This window comes from Primulina huaijiensis, chromosome 15 (genome assembly GCF_012295235.1).
Source record: "Primulina huaijiensis isolate GDHJ02 chromosome 15, ASM1229523v2, whole genome shotgun sequence".
Lineage (NCBI taxonomy): Eukaryota > Viridiplantae > Streptophyta > Magnoliopsida > Lamiales > Gesneriaceae > Primulina > Primulina huaijiensis.
The window spans coordinates 17,846,408-17,871,664 of record NC_133320.1 but is presented as its reverse complement, the minus strand read 5'-3'; the positions used below and the strand labels follow the sequence as shown (position 1 = coordinate 17,871,664).

Here is a 25,257-nt window from a genome sequence, read left to right as displayed (position 1 = left end):
CTCAGTCCTCTCCACTCACTCACAAAATATGTGTGAGTTTAAAATTTTAGGCACTCTTATAAGGTATATCTTGGGCCATATACTTTAATACCTGATTTTATCACAATGGTTAATCACTCAAAAAGATTTCATAAATCATATTTTTATATTGATCAGAATATTAAAATTGACTTTTTTTTTCAAATAAAAATTTAAACATTCTTAAATAGATTAATGCATGTTCTAATTTAAATCTTTCAAACATGTAATGTATGACATTTTTGCAAAAATTACTAAGATACAAACAATAAACATGATTTTATTTTAAAAATAATATATATATTTTTTTATTTTTTATTTTTAATTTTTTTTTAATATTTTTTTTATAAGTTTGTTCTCCCCCCAATCAGAATATGACATTGTCCCTAATGTCAAAATAACTATTAATAAAGAGTACATAATGAAAGAGATATCACCTGGAATTTTATTGAAGATAACAAACTGAAACAAACGCAAACCAATCCACGACTTTTGAATCAATGATCCAACTTCCTTTTCTTATTGCTTGATTGCGACCAATTGATCTTTGTTATCATCGGATCAGGCTTATGAACAAAAGCTTCCAAATCATCAATTAATTGGTCGGCAGTCGAAGCACAGATGAGCATCCGTCGTGAATTTTCTGAAATGAAATTCTGTTCCACAGCTTTATCAAGAAATGTCAACAAACTGTCATAATAATTATTGATATTCAACAAGCCCACAGGTTTATTATGGATATTAAGTTGTGCCCAAGAAACAGTGTGAAAAATTTCTTCTAATGTACCAAAACCACCTGGTAGTGCGATAAAAGCATCAGAATTTTCAATCATTTTTGTGATTCTTTCATACATAGAAGAAACTTTTAATTCCTCACCAATCGTAACACCTGTAATATTTCCTTCAGCTAAAGCTGTAGGAATAATACCCAAAACCTGACTACCTCCAAGATGAGCAGATGTTGAAACAGATCCCATTAACCCAATATTACCTCCCCCATATACCAAGTGAATTTTTCTCTCAGCCAATATCTTTCCAAGATTATTCGCTGCTTCTACAAACACTTCATTTTTTCCAGGACTCGACCCACAAAATACACAAATATTTTTCAATGATTGTGCAGAGGTTCCAGCCATGTTTTTTTACTTTCTTCTTTTTTTTTCTGCGAAAATAGAGAGAAAGATGAGAGATTTTATAGGGGTAATATGTTATCAGGACAAAACTATGGGTCACAGTTGTAAACAGAATAAACAGTAAAAACAATAATGACACACATGCATGTAAACAGTAGTGTGATTGTGGCTCACAATTTTCCTCTGGTTTTACGTCCAGAAACGGCTTCAACGCCTTCTATGAGTCGAGGATATGCTTCCCATCCAATTTTCTTATAAATTGGCAAACAGGGTCTTTTTTAGTCGGATTCCCAAGACTATGACGCTCATCTTGGAATTGTTTCCATAAACGGAGAAGTTCAATATGCACATGTCCACTAGAATGCGTCTCAAGAGTCAATAAGATGTTATCTAAAGACTCCTTACTCAGCCCATTCTTAATGAAACCAATTTTATCTTCTCTGTTATTGGAAACACATCCCAAAGATCTGCATCGTTTGTCACAAGTCCATCTTGCACACTTATGACAAACCCCTAAACTTTTGGCCCTTCGTTTTTTCGCATAAGTGCTTTTTCCTAATCCAGGCAAATACCGAATGAGCAATGATTGTGGAACTTCTCCTCCTAATCGGACCTTAGCTTCTATTACAAGACGAATATCTTCTGGAATTCCTTTTTGCATTAGCAATCTCAATCTTTCACACCTTCCTGCATAAATTTTTCTTAGAACATTTTCAGAAACAGAGGGAAAATATTTACAAATTTTTGAGAGAATTTCATCCATTTTGAAAAGAAAAGAAATGATTTTTTTTTATTTTTGTATCAGCAATTATGGGAAACTGATTAAACCGACTATGAGAGTCACGGAGTACCGTTATCCGCCATTTAACCGGGAAAATAAAAAGATTAAGGAAACCTGAAATAAAAACAAACAAAATTAAATGCAACACAAAAAAAATCAAGGATCGGAAAGGGAAATAAACTCTTCTTGAAAAATTTCATTTTCTAAAAATGGTTTAAGCCTTTGTCCATTTACTTTAAAAACATCACCATTTTTAGGATTTTCAATATCCACAGCTCCATAAGTATACACATGCTTTACAACATATGGGCCTGTCCATCTTGATCGTAATTTTCCTGGGAATATGTGAAGTCGAGAATTATAAAGCAAAACTTTTTTACCAATCTCAAAAGATTTTCTAAGAATTGTTTTATCATGAAATGATTTGATTTTTGCTTTATAAATCCTTGAATTCTCATACGCGTCATTTCTGAGTTCATCAAGTTCATTAAGTTGCAATTTACGCAATTTGTTGGCATCATCCATGCTTGAATTTAAAGTTTTGATCGCCCAATAAGCTTTATGTTCCAATTCCACAGGCAAATGACAATGTTTTCCATAAACCAACCTATAGGGAGACATATTCAATGATGTTTTAAAAGCTGTTCGATATGCCCAAAGTGCATCATTAAGTCGCAGAGACCAATCTTTTCTATTTGAGTTAACAGTTTTTTCCAAAATTTGCTTTATCTCCCTATTAGCTAATTCAACTTGTCCATTTGTTTGAGGATGATAAGGAGTAGTTACTTTGTGAGTAATACCATATTTTTTCATTAATGAAGCAAATGGTTTATTAACAAAGTGAGTTCCCCCATCACTTATCATGGCTCGAGGAATTCCAAATCTACTAAAAATATTTTCTTTTAAAAATTTGATGACGATTTTATGATCATTTGTTCGACATGGAATTGCCTCTATCCATTTGGAAACATAATCAACTGCAACTAAAATATACAAGTATCCAAACGACGGTGGAAAAGGTCCCATAAAATCTATTCCCCAACAATCAAAGATTTCAATTTCAATAATAGGATTCAAAGGCATCATGTTTCTTTTTGAAATCGCACCCAATTTTTGACAATTTTCACAGATCTTGCAGATTTCGTGGGTGTCTTTAAACAAAGTGGGCCAATAAAATCCACACTGCAAGATTTTTGCAGCTGTTTTCTTTGAAGAAAAATGTCCTCCGCATGCTTCTGAATGACAAAATTTAATGACACTACTTACCTCATTGTCGGGTATGCAACGTCGAAAAATTTGATCCGGACAATACTTGAACAGATACGGATCATCCCAATAAAAGTTTTTTACCTCATTCAAAAATTTTCTTTTATCTTGAGAACTCCATTGCGGTGGCATTTTTCCTGTCACAAGAAAATTTACTATGTTAGCAAACCAAGGTGTAGTAGTAACTGAAAATAGATGTTCATCAGGAAAATTATCGTTAATTGGTGTCATTTCACAAGATGATCCTGTTACTAGTCTCGATAAATGATCGGCTACGACATTCTCGGTTCCTTTTTTATCTTTGATCACAATGTCAAATTCTTGGAGCAACAAAATCCATCGTATCAGTCGTGGCTTTGCATCCTGTTTGGTCAACAAATATCTAATAGCAGAATGATCAGTAAACACGATAGTTGTTGATCCAATCAAATAAGAACGAAATTTATCTAATGCAAATATTACAGCAAGTAGTTCTTTTTCAGTTGTGGAGTAATTCATTTGAGCATTGTTTAAAGTTCTACTTGCATAATATATCACATAAGGCTTACCGTTTCTTCTTTGACCCAATACTGCACCGACTGCATAATCACTCGCATCGCACATGATTTCAAATGGTAAAGACCAATCAGGAGGTTGCATGATAGGAGCTGATGTTAAATGTCGAATGATTTTATCAAAAGCATTTTGACATTCTTGAGTCCACTCAAATGCACTGTCTTTTGTTAAGAGGTTACAAATGGGTTTAGAGATTAAACTAAAGTCCTTTATAAACCTCCTATAAAATCCAGCATGTCCCAAAAATGAGCGAATTTCTTTAATGGTTTTTGGAGGGGGTAAATTGGCAATGACATCAACTTTTGCTTTATCAACTTCAATTCCATGAGATGACACGACATGTCCCAAAACAATTCCAGAAGTAATCATGTAATGACATTTTTCCCAATTTAAAATAAGACCTTTTTCCTCGCATCTTTTTAAAACTTTTTCCAAATTTTCAAGACAATTATCAAATGTATTCCCAAAGACAGTTAAATCATCCATGAAAATTTCCAAACAATTTTCAACCATGTCGCAAAAAATGCTTAGCATACATCTTTGAAATGTTGCTGGGGCATTGCATAATCCAAATGGCATCCTTCTAAATGCAAATGTTCCAAAAAGACATGTGAATGTAGTTTTATCTTGATCTTCGAGTGCAATGGGAATTTGATAATAACCTGAATATCCATCAAGAAAACAGTAGTATGGATGACCTGCTACTCTTTCTAAAATTTGATCCAAAAATGGTAATGGAAAATGATCTTTTCTAGTGGCGTCATTTAATTTTCTATAATCAATACACATCCGCCAACTAGATGGGACTCGACTTGTTAACAATTCACCTTTTTCATTTTTTATCACTGTGATGCCAGATTTTTTCGGAACTACTTGTGTTGGGCTTACCCACTTACTATCAGAAATAGGGTAGATAATCCCAACATCAAGTAGTTTGAGAATTTCAGTTTTCACAACATCTTTTATGTGTGGATTTATTCTCCTTTGTGGTTGTTGAGATGTTTTTGCATTTTCTTCTAAGTGAATTTTGTGAGTGCAAATTAGTGGATTAATGCCCTTCAGATCTTTTAGTGTCCAACCAATTGCATTTTTATGTCTTTTAAGCATATCAACTAATTTACCTTCTTCATCACTTGCTAGTTTGGATGAAATTACCACCGGATATGTTTCATCTTCTCCAAGAAATGCATACTTCAATTCTTCTGGCAAGGGTTTTAACTCCAATATGGGTGGTTCGTCTTTGTTCTCATATTTTGCATCAAATTCTTTTTCTGATCCTGGTAACGAGTGATACCTGATAAAATCATCAAGATCAATTTCAATATTTTCTTTAACAGTTTCAATTGAACAAATATCTAATTGATCACGAGTACTCCCTTCTTGAATGTTTTCTTCCACAAGAGTTTCAATAAGATTTTCATCTTCACTTTCATCTCCTTTGTCATGTGGTTGCTTACAAAGATTAAACACATTAAGCTCCAAGGTCATGTTACCAAATGACAACTTCATTATTCCATTCCTGCAATTTATAAGAGCATTAGAAGTTGCTAAAAATGGACGACCTAAAATTACAGGAATTGCATTACAAGCTTCGATAGGTTGTGTATCTAAAACTATGAAATCGACAGGATATACAAAGTTATCAACTTGGACCAACACGTCTTCTACCATACCTCTTGGCACTTTAACAGATCTATCAGCAAGTAAAAGTGTTACCGAAGTAGGTTTTAACTCGCCTAGATTGAGTTCTTGATAAACTGAATATGGAAGTAAATTCACACTAGCTCCAAGGTCAAGCAAGGCTTTTTTAATCTTTCGTTCTCCAATAATACAAGAAATAGTAGGACAACCAGGGTCTTTGTATTTCAAAGCATTATTATTTTGAATGATTGCACTTACTTGTTCGGCTAAAAATGGTTTCTTTTTCACATTCAATTTTCTTTTCACAGTGCACAAGTCTTTCAAAAATTTGACATATGATGGTACCTGTTTTATTGCATCTAATAAAGGAATATTAACTTTTACTTGTTTAAAAATATCATATATATATCATAATTCAAATTTGATTTTTTTTATTTTTCAATGCATGAGGGAATGGTGGTGGCACTATATGTTGAACCTCCTCTTCGCAAGTTATGGGTTCCACTTCCTTACCCTTTGGAGTTGATTTATCATCATCTTCACAAGGTTCAAGAATGGATTTTTTCACAACCTTACCACTTCGAAGGGTAATAACAGATTTTACCTGATCCATCGGTTGAGTTCCAGAAGTTCCAGTTTGTGAATGATGATCCTTGGGATTAGGCAGAGGTTGTGAAGGAAATTTACCTTTTTCATGAAGATTAAGTGCAGATGCAAATTTAGCAAGAGTATCTTTCAAATCTGTCATGGTTTGAGCAGTTTGAGTATTGATAGACTCTTACTTTGCAATGAAAGAATTCAATATATCTTCAAAATTCCTTTTAGGTGGAGGAACATAAGGTGCATAATTTTGAAAATTTTGTTGATCTTGGAAATGTGGTTGTGAAAATTGTGCAGCATTATCATTCCTCCAACTAAAATTTGGATGATTTCGCCAACCTGGATTGTAATTTTGAGAAAATGGTTCAAAATTTAGCCTTTTGAAATTGTTTAAAACATTGGCTTGTTCATCTTTGAGAGTGTACATACCTCCACCAGATGTAGGAGATTGAATCTTGTTTGATAGTTCGATTGTACCTATAGTGTCCCAATTTTGAGCATTTTCAGCTAATGAATCGAGATACTCAATTGTCTCATTTGGATCTTTATCTTCAAATGTTCCATTACACATAAATTCAACCATTTGCCTATCTTTAGGTGTTAAGACTTCATAAAATTGAGAAACAACTCTCCGAATTTCAAAACCATGATGTGGACAAAGATTAAGCAATTCTTTATATCTATCCCAACACTGATAAAAAGTTTCTCCTTGTTTTTGAGTGAAAGTGATGATTTGCCTTTTGAAAGAATTTGTTCTATGAGATGAAAAAAATTTTTTCAAAAATTGTTGTTGCAATTCATCCCATGTTCGAATGGATCCCGATCTAAGATTTTGTAGCCAAGTTTTAGCTTTATCTTTTAAAGAAAAAGGAAAAAGCTTAAGTCGAATGGTGTTCATGCTACAATTCAGATCATTATATGTATTGCACACTTCTTCAAACTCTCGTAAATGCATGTATGGATTTTCAGAATCTAAACCATGAAAGTTGGGTAAAAGTTGGATAATACCAGGCTTAAAATTGAAATGAGATGCATAAGGGGAAAAAACTAGACATGAAGGTGCACTAGTACGTGTAGGATTCATGTGATCTCTAAGTGTTCTTCGTCTATCATGATCATGTTGAGATTGAATTTCATCTTCATTTTCTTGGATGAGTTCTTCTGCCATGTTTTGTAAAAATAAAGGGTTATTTCGAATGAGTCGACCAGTAAGTGTACGTGACCAAATGATCATGAAAATGCAAAAGAATAAAAACACACAAAAGAAATAAAAATTAAAATAAAGAAAAATAAACTATAAACAAAATTAAATAGACTTGAAATTAAATTATACTTCCCCCGCAACGGCGCCAAAAACTTGTTGTCACTTTGATTGTTGCACTCCCAAGAGCAGGTTGTCCACAAGTAGTATAATTCGGTGAGTCCGATATCGTATCCACAGGGAAGCTCAGGTAATTACAAGTCCACTACAATGTCTTTTTGTTTTGTTTTTGTTTTTGTTTATTTTTAATTTTAATTGTTTGAATCTTTAATGGGTAACTTTTAATTGTTCAAATTTTAATTTAAGTAGTTGAGATTAAAGGATCCACTCTTGGTATTTTAATAAAGTTAACATTAACGAACAATATTGAAATCCACTTAATAAAATGGTTCCAATATATTAAATAATCATATTTATATTATGTTATAAATTATTATCTTATAAGTATATAATATATACCAAAACTTATAAATGTGGTCAAGTATTTATTGTGCTATATATATTTGTAAACACTAAATCAAGTTTCCCACTTTAAATGGTTGGTAAAACCAAACAAACATTTAAATAGTTCCAAGAATTTAATATTATAATATATTTATATATAATAAATCAAGGCATCCACTTTAAATGGTTGGTAATACCAAACTAACATTTAAATGGTTCCAAGAATTTAGTGTAACATATAGCAAAAATAAATCAAAACTCCCACTTATAAGTAGGGTATAAAAATGCTTAAAGAAAATAAATATAACATAAACAATAAATAATGATTAAATAATATAAAACATAGATTCTTACCTTTTAATAACCTTATTATCATGCCAAGAGTTTCACCTTATCATCTCAACTTTAGGAAGTTAGCTATTCATTATTCAAAGTGTAAAACGTTGAATATGAAATTAACATGTTAATTGTATTTAAATGAAGAAATAAAGGAAAAATATAGAGAGAAATATTATGAACTCAAAGGATTGTTCATAGAATGAGGGATATCTCAATACATTACAATGCACCCCTATTTATAGCCAAAGTTGGGGAGACAACCACAAATAAAATATTATTTTTTTACACATAAGTCATCATTGGTGTTCCAAGATATTATATTATATTACACATCACTTTTGAAAATCTTCATCTTTGAATTTGCTTCTTCACATAAAAGAAACATGTGAATAATTGAGTTGTCTAGTTGTGGTATTTTTTTCAAACCATTTGACAAAGTAATTTGAGAGATATGGTCAAAATACTAGAGCATGGTAAAACTGCCACTCCTTTGGTAACTTTATTTGTTGCTTAATTTTATCCCAATTGTGAGAGGATTTTTATCTCATGCTTGTCAACAATATTGTAGATATTATAATCATCTTTCTACAGGTCCAAGAATCATCTTAATCCTATTTGCAACGCCAAGTTTATTCTTGTTTTATCGAACCTGTAAAAAATAGTTGTTTTATCGAACCTGTAAAAAATAGTAAAAACTTGTAATTACACAACAACTTATATTTTATACAATTTATTATAAAACATATAATATTTAAACATTTAATAAAACAAAAACTATATATTTATATTATAAAACATTTAATTAATGTACACTTTTTATGTTTATCACCTAGACGCATGATTAATCGGGAAGCAAGGGCTGAGGACAGAGAGGCCCGAGGTGAAGGGAAGGTCACTCCTCCTCGCCCACCTCCGGATATGCAGGCACAGATGCTTGCAGGTATGACGCAGTTCTTTGCGTAGTTTGCGGGAAACCAAGCTGCAATAGGGGGTGCAGGGGCGAGGCCGCAACCAGAAGCGGTGTATGAAAGATTCAGGAGGATGAATCCGAAAGAGTTCTCGGGGACGACTGACCCGATGGTGGCTGAGGGATGGATTAAATCCATCGAAGTGATCTTTGACTTTATGGAGTTTCAGGATGCAGATAGGGTCAGATGTGCTACATTCTTTCTATTAGAGGACGCCAGATTATGGTGGGGAAGCGCGTTCGTATAAGTGAATCTGCAAACTTTGACCTGGAATGGGTTTAAGGAAGTGTTCTACTCCAAGTACTTCACTGAGGAAGTACGATCCAGATTGACCAGAGAGTTCATGGCGCTGCGGCAGAGAGACAGCAGCGTTGCAGAGTTTGTGCGAAAGTTTGAAAGGGGGTCTTACTTTGTGCCCCTAATAGCTAACGATGCTCGGGAGAAGCTGAGGCATTTTATGGATGGTTTACGGCCTATCTTGCGCCGTGATGTCCGAGTTGTTGGTCCTACTATTTATGCAGTTGCCGTGTCTAGAGCTTTGGCGGCAGAACAGGATCAGCGGGATATGGGCAGCCAGGGAAGAAGCCATATCAGGGACCGCCAAAGGGCAAGGGTCCAATTCAGCAGCAGGTGGCGCCTCAGAAGCCCAGTAATTTCCCAGTGTGTCCTAAATGCAACCGCTAGCATCCAGGGCAGTGTTTGTATGGGTCAGGCAAGTGTTTCAAATGCGGGGCAAGTGACCACATGTTGATGGAGTGCCCACAGTGGAAGCAGCCAACCCAGGGCAGGGTGTTCGCCATGCATGCTCAGGAGGCGAACCCAGACACGACAATGTTGACTTGTAATGCCTTTAATTCAGCAGTATTAAACTTTGTCATGCATGCATGTTTATTTTGATTTGGTATTATTAGGATGCTAGTTGGCATTTCGGTGTCTTTCATTGCATAAGGCTAATAATAGAACTTTGGGGATATAAGTTGTGTTGTGCTAACGTTTCTCAGGGAATATTTTCATTAAGAGATTAGCTACTAAGGCCTTGATAGATTCCAGGGCCACTCATTTGTTCATCTCAGAGACGTTCGCTAGTCATTTAGACATCAAGTCTATTGGCCTTGACGTGAACTACTCGGTGAAAGTCCCATCAGGGGAAGAACTATTAGCTACCATTGTGGTTAGAGATATTGATCTAGAACCGCAGGGCCACCTGGTGTATGCCGTTCTGATCGTGTTGTCGATGTCAGAGTTTGATATTATTTTGGGTATGGACTGGCTGACAAAGAACAGAGTCCTGATTGACTTTCAGAAAAGATCAGTACTAGTTAGACCTTTGGGTATGGAGCAGTTTCTCTTTGAGCCAGACAGATGGAGAAGTTTCCCTCTCATGATCTCTTGCATGCAGGCACGGAGACTTATTTCTAAGGGGTGTCAGGCCTTCATGGCCAGCGTTATTTCCGCACCTGACGTACCCACTCCGTCTCTATCTGAGGTACCAGTAGTCAGGGATTTGCCTGACGTCTTTCCAGATGACGTCACAGGTCTTCCACCAAAGAGAGAGGTGGAGTTTGCGATTGAGCTCATGCCAGGCACAGTGCCAATCTACAAGGCACCGTACCGATTAGCTCCAGCTGAGATGTTGGAACTCAAACAGCAGATTCATGAGCTTCTTGACAAGGAATTTATTCGCCCTAGTTTCTCGCCATGGGGCGCGCCAGTGCTATTTGTAAAGAAAAAAGATGGGACCATGAGGCTGTGTATCGATTACTGAGAATTGAACAAGGTAACGATTAAGAACAAATACCCATTACCAAGGATCAAGGACTTGTTCGATCAGCTGTAGGGAGCTTCAGTGTTCTCTAAGATAGATCTTCGATCGGTGTATCATCAGCTGAAGATGAAGGACTCAGATGTTCACAAGACAACCTTTAGAACCAGGTATGGGCATTACGAGTTCTTGGTGATGCCGTTTGGACTGACGAATGCTCCAGCAATTTTCATGGACTTGATGAACCGAGTATTTCAGTCCTGCTTAGATCAGTTCGTCATAGTATTCATTGGCGATATTCTTATTTACTCGAAGAGCCATGAGGAGCACAGCCAACATTTGAGGATAATTTTACAGATCTTGCAGAGTCGTAAGTTATTTTCAAAGTTCAGTAATTGTGAAATCTGGTTGGAGAAGGTAGCGTTTTTGGGTCACATAGTATCTAGCAGTGGTATGGAGGTAGATCCAGCAAAGGTGACAGCTGTTAAGGAATAGGTTGAGCCGAAGAATGCGTCTGAGATTCGCAGTTTCCTAGGCCTAGCAGGCTACTACAGGAAATTTATTCAAGGGTTTTCTTCGATAGCAGTGCCACTCACTTCACTGACAAAGAAGAACGCAAAATTCGTGTGGAGTAATGAATGTTAGAAGAGCTTTGAGCAAGCTCTTATCTCAGCGCCGGTGTTAGCCATGCCATCAGGGCAAGGAGATTTTGTGTTATACACCGATGCATCTAAGCTCGGGTTAGGCACAGTGTTGATGCAGCATGGTCGGGTTATAGCTTATGCTTCCAGGCAGTTGAAGGTGCATGAGAAAAACTACCCGACTCACGATCTTGAGTTAGCTGCCGTCGTCTTTGCGTTGAAGTTATGGAGACATTACTTATATGGCGAGAAATGCCAAATATTCACAGATCACAAGAGTCTCAAGTATTTCTTCACGCAGAAAAAGTTGAGTATGAGACAGAGGCGGTGGTTGGAGTTAGTGAAAGACTACGACTGCGAAATTAGCTACCATCCGAGAAAGGCTAATTTTGTCGCAGACGCCTTGAGCAGGAAAGTGACAGTTGTAGCACAGTTGTCAGTGCAGAGACCTCTTCAGTCTGATATACAGAGGTTTGGTTTAGAAGTTTACCGCAAGGGCAGAGCTCCGAGGCTGTCTAATCTGACAGTCCAATCTTCCTTGCTAGATCGTATCCGTGCATGTCAGTCTTAAGATGAGCAGTTACGGAAATGGAGACTGAAGGATGAAGCTAAGGGCAGTGTACTCTACACAGTGTCAGAGGTAGAATGTGGGTGCCTAGTGCTGATTCGATCAGAGAAGATATCTTATCAGAGGCACATGCATCTCCGTATTCAATCCACGCATGAGGTACCAAGATGTACAAAGACCTGCAGATCTTGTATTGGTGGCGAGGGATGGAAAAAGACATCCGCATATTCGTGTCTGAATGCCTCACTTGTCAACAGGTGAAGGCAGAACACCAGAGGCCAGCGGGAATGCTTATGCCACTCCCGATCCCAGAGTAGAAATGGGAAAATATTACCATGGACTTCGTTGTTGGTTTGCGGAAGTAAGTCCGAGGTTTTAATGCCATTTGGGTCATAGTGGATCGACTCACTAAGTCAGCGCACTTCCTGCCAGTGAAGACGACTTTCTCCATGACGCAGTATGCGGAGCTCTATATCAGGGAGATAGTTCGGTTGCATGGGATCCCAGTTTCCATTGTGTCCGACAGGGACCCGCGATTCACATCGGCCTTCTGGAAGAGCCTACATGCAGCCATGGGGACGAAGTTGCTTTTCAGCGCAGTATTTCACCCGCAGACAGACGGCCAGTCTGAGAGTGTGATCCAGATATTAGAGGATTTATTGAGAGCTTGTGTAATCGATTTTCAGGGGAGTTGGGAATCTAAGCTACCTTTAGTGGAGTTTACCTACAACAACAGCTTTCAAGCATCTATATGTATGGCTCCCTATGAGGCATTGTATGGAAGGAAGTGCATATCACCGATTCATTGGGATGAAGTCGGTGAAAGAGCAGAACGTGTCCCGGAGATAGTTCAGCAGACTGCAGATGTGGTGGTCAAGATTCGCGACATGATGAAAACCTCCCAGAGCCGTCAAAAGAGCTATGCTGATAAGAGGAGGAGAGATCTAGAGTTTGGCGTAGGTGATCACGTTTTCGTGAAGATAGCACCTGTGAAAGGTGTTATGAGATTTGGGAAAAGAGGCAAGCTCAGTCCGAGGTTTATTGAGCCATTTGAGATTCTTGACAGAGTTGGGACACTAACTTATCGCGTTGCCCTTCCACCGAATCTGGAAGGGATACACAATGTGTTCCATGTCTCGATGCTGAGGAAGTACCTAGCTAATCCTTCGCATGTTCTGAGTTATGAGCCATTGCAAATTGCTCCAGATCTGTCATATGAGGAAAGAGCTGTCCAAATCCTAGACAGACAGGAGCGTAGACTTCGGAACAAGGAGACGAAACTAGTCAAAGTCCGGTGGCTAAACCAATCAGTGGAAGAGGCCACTTGGGAGACTAAAGCAGATATGAGGAGTCACTATCCAGAACTGTTTGGTAAGATTTAATTTCGAGGACCAAATTTATATAAGTGGGGGAGAAACTGTAGTGCCCAAAAATCAGTACACGTAAATTCCAAGCATTTATTTATTTGTTAAATCATTATTTAAATTTAAAAGTTATTTTAATGATGCATTATTTATTCAAATTACATTATTTTAAATTAATCACGTTTATGTGATGCACGATAAAATATCTTTCTCGAGTTTCAGGTTTCAGGCGATTATTCGAGGCGGGATCGTAAAAAGAGACCCGGTGACGATTTCTGCAATTTATTAAGGTATTTTAAATAATTTATTAAGTTTTAGCATTTTAAAGCCGAATTTATTTGTTTGGTGATATAGGAATTTAAAACCTTTAGCATTTATCCATTGTTTTAAATTGTAATTTGGGTTGTGTAGTAAATTATAGGGGGTTAATATTTCAATTTGTATTTTAATTATTCAATTAAGCACTAATTTACCCTTAATTACCTACACAACTCACGCACACACACCTAAACACACGCACACGCCCACACTTACACACACACAAAACCGATATCACCCACACACACAAAATCACAATTTTAGAAATTTGTTCTTGAGAGAAAACTAGGGTTCTTAGTAGAGAGAGCAGCCGCCCCTTCCTCTGAATTTCCAGCAAAATTTTGTTGGTCTTCTTCAAAGAAAATCGAGCCAAGTTCGTCCGGGATCGTCTCTCGCATCATCTCCGCTTCGGTGTCGTCGTTTCGGTAACGTTAAAGATTTAAAGGCACGTATATTCTTTCGTTTATGCATTGATCTCGTCATATTATGCGTCGTGTTGTTAGTTATGAGTAAAAATACATGTGTGATGTGTAGAAGTTTGAGCAAAGATGCTTGGATCAATTTTGAAACGGTTTTTGGATCACAAATCTTGATTTTTGCTGTCATTCTATGTTGTGTGTCAATTGGCTTCTTTATTGTATTTTTACATTGGATGAATGGAAAAGTTGCCTGTAAATCATTGTGCACTTTATGTTTCTGCACATTGTGTTGGTTTTCTTGGCTCGATGAGATCTAAATCCACAAAAAAATATATACGAGTGAACATGAGTTGGCTGGTTGAATTGGCGCGTCAATTCAAGCCACACAAGGGTGACGAACTCTGAAAAATTTGTTGCGTTTAATAGCCTTTGTGACAATTAGTATGATAGAACTATATAAGCTTTGGTATGATAAACCATTTCAGAAGACCATATTAGTTCTCAAAATCACAAAGATTTCATTCGCTTGATGATGGTCAAGCTTATTAGAAACTTCAGCAGATCCTAAGTTTCTTGGTTATATAAAGCCTACAAGCTACTAGTTATATTCTTAAATAATCAAGTATAAATTAAAGACAAAAGCTCTGGAAAGTTATTCATCATCAGACTAAGGAATTTTTGTAGCTGTCTGACGCGAAATAACATGCCAGTCGGATTTCAAAGCCACATTAGTTAAATGTACTTTGTAATGTTTTTGGCAGAGAATTTAAGACGATAACAATAAAAGATAGAAAACATGTACTCTGTAGCACACACCGACACACAACTTACAAGAAAATAAGACACAGAAATTTTTAAAACAAATGTGAATTGAATGGAGCCGAATCTTCAATATTTTGAACCATTAGATGTTTTTCTCTATAAATATCAGATGAAAACCTAGTTTATGTAACTCCAAGAATTTTCATCCACAACTAAAGCTGGCGGGTAAAGGTTTCAATCTAATTATTTATGGAGATCATCTAAGGCATCAGTTATAGCTCACATATATACAATCTGTTCTAGATATCACTATGCCAACTAATAATTTCATTTATTGCATTATCTCATTGAATCTCATTCATTTCTTCGCAAAATTCTCAATTGGTGGTGTTGTTGCTGAGTGTGCGGATAAAACTATATTGTGTTGGTCTTATTTAGTTTTGGTTTGTCTTCAAAGCTATTTAGAGAAGTTACTTCTAGAAGTTTCAAATGGAGAACAAGGGTGAGAAAAATATCGAAGTTTTCATCGTACCGAAGTTACTATACCGCAAATACCGATATTTTTGGTACAATATTTGATATGAAATTTTGAAAACATTAGTGACGCCCTAAAAACATAAAAGTACACTCATTTACATTTTTAAATTTAAATTCCATAATTATAGGAATAATAACAAGTTGTAATAATCTACAATAAAACATTTTACCTCATTATTTTTGGTAAAAAAAAATTTTTTCAACAAGTCTAAAAATACATCAAAATACATTAAAATATACTTAAAATTCATCAAATGATACATAATTAATTTCAATGTTATAATAAGGGCGAATTGTAAATAAATACTTATATGCTAGTTTCATTTATGTTTTACTCCATCATTCCTTGAAAGTTAGTTTACGCTTCCTACATTATTTAAAATGTTGCAAAATCATCATTGAGTTTTTAAATCTTGGTACGTGACATTATATCTATCGAGCCTGTTCTTAAAGGCATATAACCTAAATACATACAACTACACAAGGTTTTCAGCCTATATACCTGGATTAAATTTTTATTTTTATTTTTAATAGCCCATCACGCTTTTGTAAAATATATAGAACAGCTTACCTCTTTGACTGGAGTGCCGTTTGGTGGTATCCATCGAATTTTATAGACTGCTCCTCACAGGCTAACCATGCATTCACAACAGATGGTTCTTGACGTATATTTCTTCAACAACACCCAGCACAACTCTATGTATAGTAAAGTAATTCAATTTGAAAATAATACATGAGAGGGGCAGTCAGCCTTGGCTTTTATATTAAAACATACAAATCATTATTAATAGCAACCTCCTGTAGAGGAGGAGAAACTGGCTTAGATACCTAGAGTAGCCGGAATTACAACACACATACAATAAAGAAAACTATTATAAGTTTTTTTTAGAGAAAAATGAAGATGTTAAATAATGCCTTCATCTTCCTTCTGCCTTGGTATTTATAGAAGTTTTGGTAGATTTGAAATCCGGACTTCAAATCTTGTGAATTATTCTTTCAATTGTGGCTGACAGCATCTTGTGAGTGATTATCCTTTTCACCACTAGTTAGTGGCTTGTTTTTATGGGTGGTTGAGTGGTCCATCTTCCGCTAGTTAAAAGAAACGTCTTTTAGTGTTGGTCTATCCTCCACTAATGGAGTGGTTGGATCACATTCTTGCATTATCTTTTTCGGGTAATCTTTTGATTTTGTATGGTCCCCGAGGAAATTGTTTTTTATGTGGTCCCTCACCAATTGGTCACGTCTCTGCAAGATGCTTTCGGTTCGTTCTGGGTCGAAAGTCTTTACTGAATTCTGCCTTCTTTTGGTTCTGGCATTATGGGCATATTCTTTTTTACCATATTCCCGCATGAGCCATGTTACAGAATTTCCGGCAAGTTTTTTTTGCTCTCCGATAACTTGCTATTTCACAGAAGATTTATTTTCTTTTCAAATAGGTCTTCTGCAAAACTTGTTGTTTTTCTTGTCATAATGTTCAACAAAAAAGTTCCATTTACAGAATTCTGATAAAACTTAAATATAAAATTGATTTTGTCCATCTCGGTTAGACGGACCCATAATCTCCATTCTCTTCTGGTGGAAATTTCGTCTTTAGTAAATGAAGAGAAGGGATGTTTCATTCTCTGATGGATCCTTTATGAACTTCTGGATGTTCATATCTAATCTCTTAAGCTTGATGAAAGGCTTCGTGTGAACTTTTCCATGCTGGTTCTAGTGTTGTACTGAAAAAATACAATTCTAGAATAACTTCCCTGGACAAATAATCTTTGTTTGTCCATGTCTCGTGCACTACTTCCTCTATCCACTTTGGTAATCCTGAGATTTATGGGAAGCTGCTGATGCAGTATAAACCGAGAAAGAGTCCAAAATTCATATCATGTCTTGATCTCCTTAGGACATGAATTCGGTTTCATCCATACCCTGTGATATTTTCCTACTACATCAACTCAAATTGTGGCTGGGTTAATGTATATTCTTGTTTTCAATTTCTCTCAGTACTGTTGATATACCTGAAATGGAGAAACTGCATATTCATTAGTACCAGCCTTATATTTACCCTTGCTTGTATGAGGTTTAAGATTGATCTCTCTCTCTCTCTCTCTCTTCAATCCTCGAGGTAAAGAGTTGACTGGAAGACTCGAGATAGGATATGAAGTTTTAATTTTTGTTTTGGCCGACTCATCTGGAGATGATCCCGATTTAACACTTGTGCTAGTGGTACTTGAATCCCCTACTATATGTATAGAGTCTTGTACTTGAGAACTCTCTATTTGGGAATCCAGCTGCTTCTCAATTCCCTGGAGGATGGGCCTTTTCATTACAGACCTTAACTGAGTATAAGCTTGTATACAACCTGCAATTCGTTTAGAGACAATTCTCTTATCGGTTTGTTATAGCCTATCAACAACTTCTGCATTTTGGAAAACTTGTTAAACTCGTTTGGAAGTATTTCAAGGTGTTCCCTCCTATGTCTCTGGATTTTTATGATGACATCGATATCACCGCTATCCATCTCTTGATAAGAAATCTGTCAGAATATTTTCATGATATTTAATAATCACAATATCAAAATTATAATTTTGATATAAAGTGATGCGATTCTTCGACCACGAAAAGCAAACGCGCTCAAAAACGGAGTCACGCCCTTGATTCGATGAAACCATGAAAAGGTTGTATTGTCCCGACTTTTTTCAAACAAGTAATTGTGTTATATTCACCTCTAAATCACGAATAACTTAACAACAAATATTAACTGAAAAGATCGGTTAAGAAGTGAAAAGTGTTTAGAAGGGGGTTGAATAAACACTCACAGATTATGTTCGTTTTTCGTAAGTTGAGTTCAGTTTAATGACAAACTGATACTCAGTATCTCGTCAGTCGATGACAATCAGTTTAACTGAGAAAACAGTTGCGGAAGTAAACTGAATGAAAGATAGAATAATTAAAATAAAAGGTAACTGAAATGAAAAGCACGCAATTTGTTTCTAGATGTTCGGAGAATGGAATAACTCTTACGTCACCCTTCTATCACGAAGATAGGATTTCTACTAAAAGACTTTGATCGAATACAATGTTTGTACTGACCCACTTCAGTTTAGTCTTATCAGTGCCAAAACTGAAACTCTTAGTTACAACAGGCTATTTCAGTTCGTGACTGATCTTAGCACAACTTAACAATATAACAAAGATTACAGTGTGCTAATAAGCTCAAAGAAGGTAGCCTTGAATGCTACAGATAGAACTTAGTAAGAGTGAGCTTTTGATTTCAGCAGAGTAACAGCTTCAGTAAAATAGTTGTTCTTGTATCCTTGTTCTTCAGCTGCTCTCTTCGCCTATTTATAGGCTTCTCTTCCAACGGTAACTTGATATAATATTTGAATTTTATATCTGTTGATTGCCACGTCGATATTCTCCTGACAATCGTACACTGTAGACTTTGAAATGCGGCGTTCCACTACGAGTTGCAGTCTGCTTGTACTGATGTCGGTTGAATGTCCTTTTCATTTGATGACGTGTATGGCTAAGCGATCAGCTGATAACTTGTAGCTGATAAGCTTGTGCTGAGTGAATCAACTGATCAGTCAGCTGTTTTCAGAAATCCAGTTAGGTTCAACTGATCAGTTTCCAACTGATCAGTCAGTTAACTCCGAAGGTTCAGTTCAGCTGGATTCGGTTGCCTTTGATAACTCACGTGATACTTCAGTGTATAATACGAATACTTGATCAGTTAGTCCAATAGATAAATGGTTTGTCAAACAGCCAAAATTAAGTTTCCAACATTAACGAAGATAACAATCGATCTCAAGCGAACCTTCAAAGAACTTGTTTTTGACAATCCGAGTGAAGAAATCAAAAAATGCCACAAAGTTTTAAATTTTGATTAGTTTGATTTGAGATACACACAAAGGTGTATTCAAAGCCAAGCTTTGAAATTTGAGAGAAAACTCACAAAATATTATAAAACTCAATCATTAATTGTTTACAATGACAAATTTTCGTCCATATATTGTTTACAAAATCTAAAAGATATCAAAATCTAGCTACCTAAATAATTTGAACTCTAAACTAGGTAACTAGGATTCTTCTCGCAGATGGGCGCGCTCGGGCCCGATATTCTGCTGCTCGAGCGCCAGGTCTTTTGGACTGGGCAGGCTTGGGCGGTAAGATGTTACCGCTCAGGCGCGGAGGATTCTGGAATTCACGCTCGGGCGTGCACTACAAGAAAAAAAGCCTACGACAACGGGGCCTTTTAAAACCGTTGTTAGAAGCCCTGTGGTTAAAGAGTGTGCTCAAACACAACGGTTTTCACTATTGTCGTAGACGTCTAAAGATGACGGTGAAAAACCGTTGTCGTAGGTTTATAAAACCGTTGTTAAAGGTCCTGTGGTTAAAGAATTCGCTAAAAGACAACGGTTTTGGAGTGTTGTGGTAGTTACAATTTGCGACGGTTTTTAAACAACCGGCGCAAATTAATTTGCGACAATTTGCGACGGAAATCATCGTTAACCGTCGCTAAAATTAGCGACGGTCGTAATTAAAAAGGTCGCTAAAGAGCGACGGTTTTATACACCGTCGCTAAATTTAGCGACGGTATTTTTTAAATTTCGTCGCTAATATTAGCGACGGTTTTTTATGCTTTTGTCACTATTTTTTTCAGTAAAATAAAAAAATTTTCACTTTTAATATTTTAATAAATATACAAAAAAACTAACAATGCTAATTATATTCTTGATTTACTGTCGAAAATACTATATTCTTGATTTTAAAAATTTATTAAACTTTAAAGATAAAAACGAAATTAAAATTGTGTAAGGGAGAAAAATTTGAAGTGTTGTGAAATGGTATGGTAGAAAATGGACTGAGGGTGGGGGTATTTATAGACAGTTTGCGACGGTTTTGTCTTGAACCGTCGCAATTAGCGATGGTTTTTTTTTAACTGTCGCCGATTTAAAATGAGCGACGCTTTTACAAGAACTGTCGCTTTATTTAGCAACGGTTACAATAAACCGTCGCTAAATATAGCAACGATTAAATATAAACTGTCGCTAATTATAGATCGGCGACGGTTTACCGGAACGGTCGCTAAATTTAGCGACGGTTATACAAAAACCGTCGCTAAATTTAGCGATTGTTCTCGTAAATTCGTCGCTATATCTACATCGGCGACAGTTTTACTTAAAACCGTCGCTAATTTGAGCGACGGATATACTTAAACCGTCGCAATATTTAAATTAGCGACGGTATAGTATAACCGTCGCTAATTTTAGCGACAGATTTTACTTAAACTGTCGCAAAATCTAATATTGACAACAAAATATGTAGAAAAACCAGTTGAAAGACAACGGTTTTTTACAAACCGTTGTCGTAGCTTGAAGAAAAACGCTAATAGACAACAGTTTAAAAACCGTTGTCGTAGCCCAAAAAAAAACGCTCAAAGACAACGGTTTTTAAAAACCGTTGTCGTAGATATATCAAAGACAACGGTTTTAAAGAAACTGTTGTCTTTGAGCAGAGTTTTAGGCTACGACAACGGTTTTTGTTAAAACCGTTGTTAAAAGTAAAAAGACAACGGTTTTTGTTAAAACCGTTGTCCTTGATGTGTTGTTAAATACGATTTTTCTTGTAGTGGTGGAGGCTTTTGTCTTTCTCTTGGTTTTAACACTTGCACAACGATATTATGGCCCCCAAGCTCATTTCCATGCATCACGAACCCTTCGAGGCTTGGAACCTTGCTTGCAAGCGCTTCTCGATTGCTCATGAGTCCATGTAACACTTCCTTAAACCTCCTTCCAATCATTTTCATGTCATGTCCGGCCAGATTCATATCATAAAGCTTGTCATCTTAATAATCTAGCCTTCTCGAGTTTATATTTTATTCTATTTTTCAAAATCTTTTACTTGTTTTATCAACCTTTAAAGTAAATTTATTGCTAGTAAAAATAATGAAACGTCTACCGTTTTAAAAATGCGGAAATATTTTTTTTAAAAAAATAAACGTTTAAATGAATCGCATCCATGCTCTCCTACTTAAAATCATCATTTAAAAATTTCATAAGCAATTACCAATAAAATGCAGCGAAGTAAAAATATGAGAAAAAACCTACATCCAACAGTAAAATAGACCAGCGTATAAAACACTTGTGTCCTCTCAAAACAAGAAATCATAATAGTGCGGAAAAATCATAGGCCCTCGGGTCGTGTCGCCCCACCAGGGCTGCCTACTCAGAGTTCGGCACCTCCAATCTCCTCATCATTAAGCTCCCCTGCATCACACACGCCTAGTGAGTCTAAAGACTCAACACGCCTGTACCTTAAATAACAAGTACATATACATAGCACACAGCAGTGAAAAATAACATATTCAACATACCTTTCATGAGCTTTAAAAGCGTAATGCAAACGTGTCGTGTCAAAACAGCTCATCGTTAATCATCATTCATCGTTCATCATTTATCATTCATCGTTCATCATTCCTTTAGTGAATTCAGTTCATTAGAGGTGACTATCGTACATCATCATTTACGATGGATCCATCATACATAGAACCGCGGTACCCGGCGGCTGTCGGACATCAGTGACAGGATCACCCATCCACTGTGCCTAGGCATTATCATCAGCATTTACATATACATCTTAAACATTTACATATACTTCGATAGCCACAACTAATTCCCATCATTCAAAACCTTTCCATTTTCATCACTTATAAAAATCATGAATAAATGCAATTTTTCTTAAATCCAAGCATGCGACGTATATCTTCATAAAATCTTAAAATCGTGATCATGATGCATAAACATTTAAAATATCATAAATTTGTGCTCATGGCGCTGCCAGGACCAAAATCTCACCCTGGAAACCCAAAAATTATCGTTTCACCTCTGGACCTCTAAAATTAACCCAAAACTTACCAAACTCCTTAAAATGTCCCAAAACATTTTTATAAGCATTCTTAGACGTAAACTCGGGCCCATTTCATAACTTAACCGAAGTGTTTTAAAACCGAGGCCCGATTTTAATCCAAATCGAACCGAAACTCAACCAAATTTCTCCCAACTTTTTATCACACCTAAAAACACTTTAATGCTCCTAAAACAATGTCATTAGGTCCTAAACCCACGGCTGAAAATTTCAGAACATAACAAAATGTTCTGCCCCTTCTCGTTTGCACTCTATTTCTTTATCTTCCCAAAAAAATCACGTCTCTAGCCTACCCCAACTGCACCAGCCCTGAATCAGCCTATCATGGACCTAGAACAGACCTTAAGGAACCTATCCGAACCAAGCCAACCGCCCCATGCACGCTCCTAGCAGCTAGGAACCGATAATCAAGAACAAGCCTTCTACCGAGACCAACGCATCACTACTGGCCCGATCGATTACCCATCACTCCAGCATGGTTTGAGCCGTTCCATACCCCAACTCAGACCCACCAGGGTCTGGTCCAGGTCTGGAGAAGGCTCTCGCACAGCTGGTGTAGCAGGAAACCATGGAACGAAGCTCCTCACCCTTCACACCCGATCGGCCCTCACACTTCATCATCAAAACCTGAAAAAACTGTGCACACCAGCACCTAAACCTCTACAACCGTGGACTGTACAGACCATTGACAACCTTATATAGCAACCCCTTGCACCACATATAAGAAAAACGTGAGTCACACTCATAGTAACGAGTCACACATAAAAACCGAAAAGATCTTACATGGAAATGCTTAGATCGAAACATTTTATGCATGAACAACAACATCAGTAAATAACACGGGTATGATGCAGAAAAAATGGTGCAAAACGTGCCTGGTAAATCTTAAAACGTGAGGAAGATGAAGAGAGGAGCGCCGGAGATTGTTTTCCTTGAAGAAAAAGCTATGGCCAAGATCTTCTTGAAACTGTTGGTGAGAAAACCGAGAGTTGCATCCATGGAGATGCTGAAACCCACTTAAAATGTTGAAGGGAAGATGGTGTGTCGGCTGATGTAAGTTAATAGATGTAGGGTAACCACAAGTACAATATTTAAATGGTTAATAATTCAATTAATAGGCCCTAATTTAATAATTTAAAGTTTAAATAGAGTACTAAGCCCAATAAGCTTAAAAGTAGGCCCATTAAATTCAAACACACTATCAAAAAATATTTCGTGTTTGAAAGTTTTTGAAAATATTAGCCGAACCCTCAAAAAGTTCTCCGATTCGTTAAAATTTGTGTACCGGTTAAAATAAAATCATGCGGTTAAAATACCCCAAAAATCTCATTTTTGAAAAAAAAATACACTTAAAAACACCTTATATTAATTAATAAAAATAAATCATGTAATTAAAATAATCTTTCTGAAAATTCTCCGGTATCCGTTCCTCGTTCGAGCGCGAAATGCAACTTAAAAATCTTTAATGCATGAATCTTTAAAATTTCATGAATTAAATTCTACCATGCATGAATTATGCATAAATGCATAAAAATATTTAAACACAAATTAATGAAATAAAAATGCATTTAAAGCTTTAAAACAATTTAATAAAATACCAAAGAAATTTAATAACTTGCATGCATGTGATTTACGAGAACCTTCAAATTTTCGGGACGTTACAAATAATGACCATTTTGAAAAACCCTTCATTGCATAAAATTTATTTTCGTTGATATGTCATCATATGTCTTCTGCTTCTGAGAATAAACCACTACAATAGTTGCATGATTGTTCTCCTTCTGGTGTGAGCTTTGTTAAAATCGATGTCTGCCATTGATAACTGGCATATGTGTATAATTCTAGACCATCTTCATCTTGAGAAAGTCATTTCTGGAAGACTTTTACAATTTTTTTTTAGTTGGCTAAGCTCTTTTGTGTGTTCTTCTGTCCATATAAATTTTGCATCTTTTTTCAATGATAGACTAAACACTTTTCTGTGTTTTGCTAGATTATTAATAAACATCCCAGCAAATTTACTAACTCCTAAGAAACTTTATAGTTGATTCTTTACTTTTATTTTGTTTGGAAAATTTTGTACTTTTTCCACTATGTGTTCGTGCAGAATTATTCTAGACTTATCGATTTCTACTCCGACGAATTCAATCTTTCTTTTAGCAATGACAATTTTCTTTTCAGTTAAGATCAATACCTCTTTCTTAAAAACTTTAGAGAAAATAATTAAGTGTTCGATATATTCTTCTATATTTTTAGATGCTATTAAAGCATCATCAATATAGAATAACATTAATTTGAAATAATCCTTTAATAGATTATCTATATTTATTTGAAATATTTGGTGTGAATTAGCCAATTCCATTGGTAAGTATCCCCAAATGTAGTATCTTTGTGGTGTTTAGAAAGCTGTGAATTTCTTGCTTTCTTCATGCATCCAAATTTTATAGAATTCAGACTCACAGTCGAATTTAGAGAATATTTTATCATTGCGTATACAATTAATCAAATGTTCTATCTTAGGTATGAAATATTGTAATGCCCGAGATTTTACCATCGTGCTTAGACATTGAGTAATTGACAGAATTGAGATGTCAGGAGCTACAATAAAATTTGAAAGGAGAAGCCGGGCTTTGGTGTATAACAAGCCCAGACTTTGGACAGAACTTCTGGCGCCCGAGCGGTAGAAAAGAACCGCCCGAGCGCCAGTGTCCCACAAGAGTAGGTTTGGGACAGAACATGTGGCGCCCGAGCGGTAGAAAGTTACCGCCCGAGCGCTAATGGACCATAGCTAAGCATCCGGGCAGAACATTCGGCGCCCGAGCGGTAATGTGTAACCGCCCGAGCGCCAATGGATGACAACGGAAGGCTCGGACAGAAAGTTCCGCGCTCGAGCGGTACTTTCTTACCTCCCGATCGCCGCCTGAAAGTCAAGAAGAGTAAGCCACGTTTCATTTGCATGCAA

General features: G+C 36.3%; 1 long non-coding RNA gene across 1 annotated transcript; it reads right to left on the bottom strand.

Annotated features, from left to right (window-relative positions):
• Positions 1-21,416: 21,416 nt before the first annotated feature.
• LOC140960266 (uncharacterized) lies at positions 21,417-23,332 on the bottom strand. Its single transcript, XR_012172134.1, has 2 exons — positions 21,748-23,332; positions 21,417-21,640 (listed from the first exon to the last, which is right to left on the bottom strand). It is a non-coding gene; the product is annotated as an uncharacterized lncRNA (long non-coding RNA).
• Between the last annotated feature and the right edge of the window lie 1,925 nt (positions 23,333-25,257).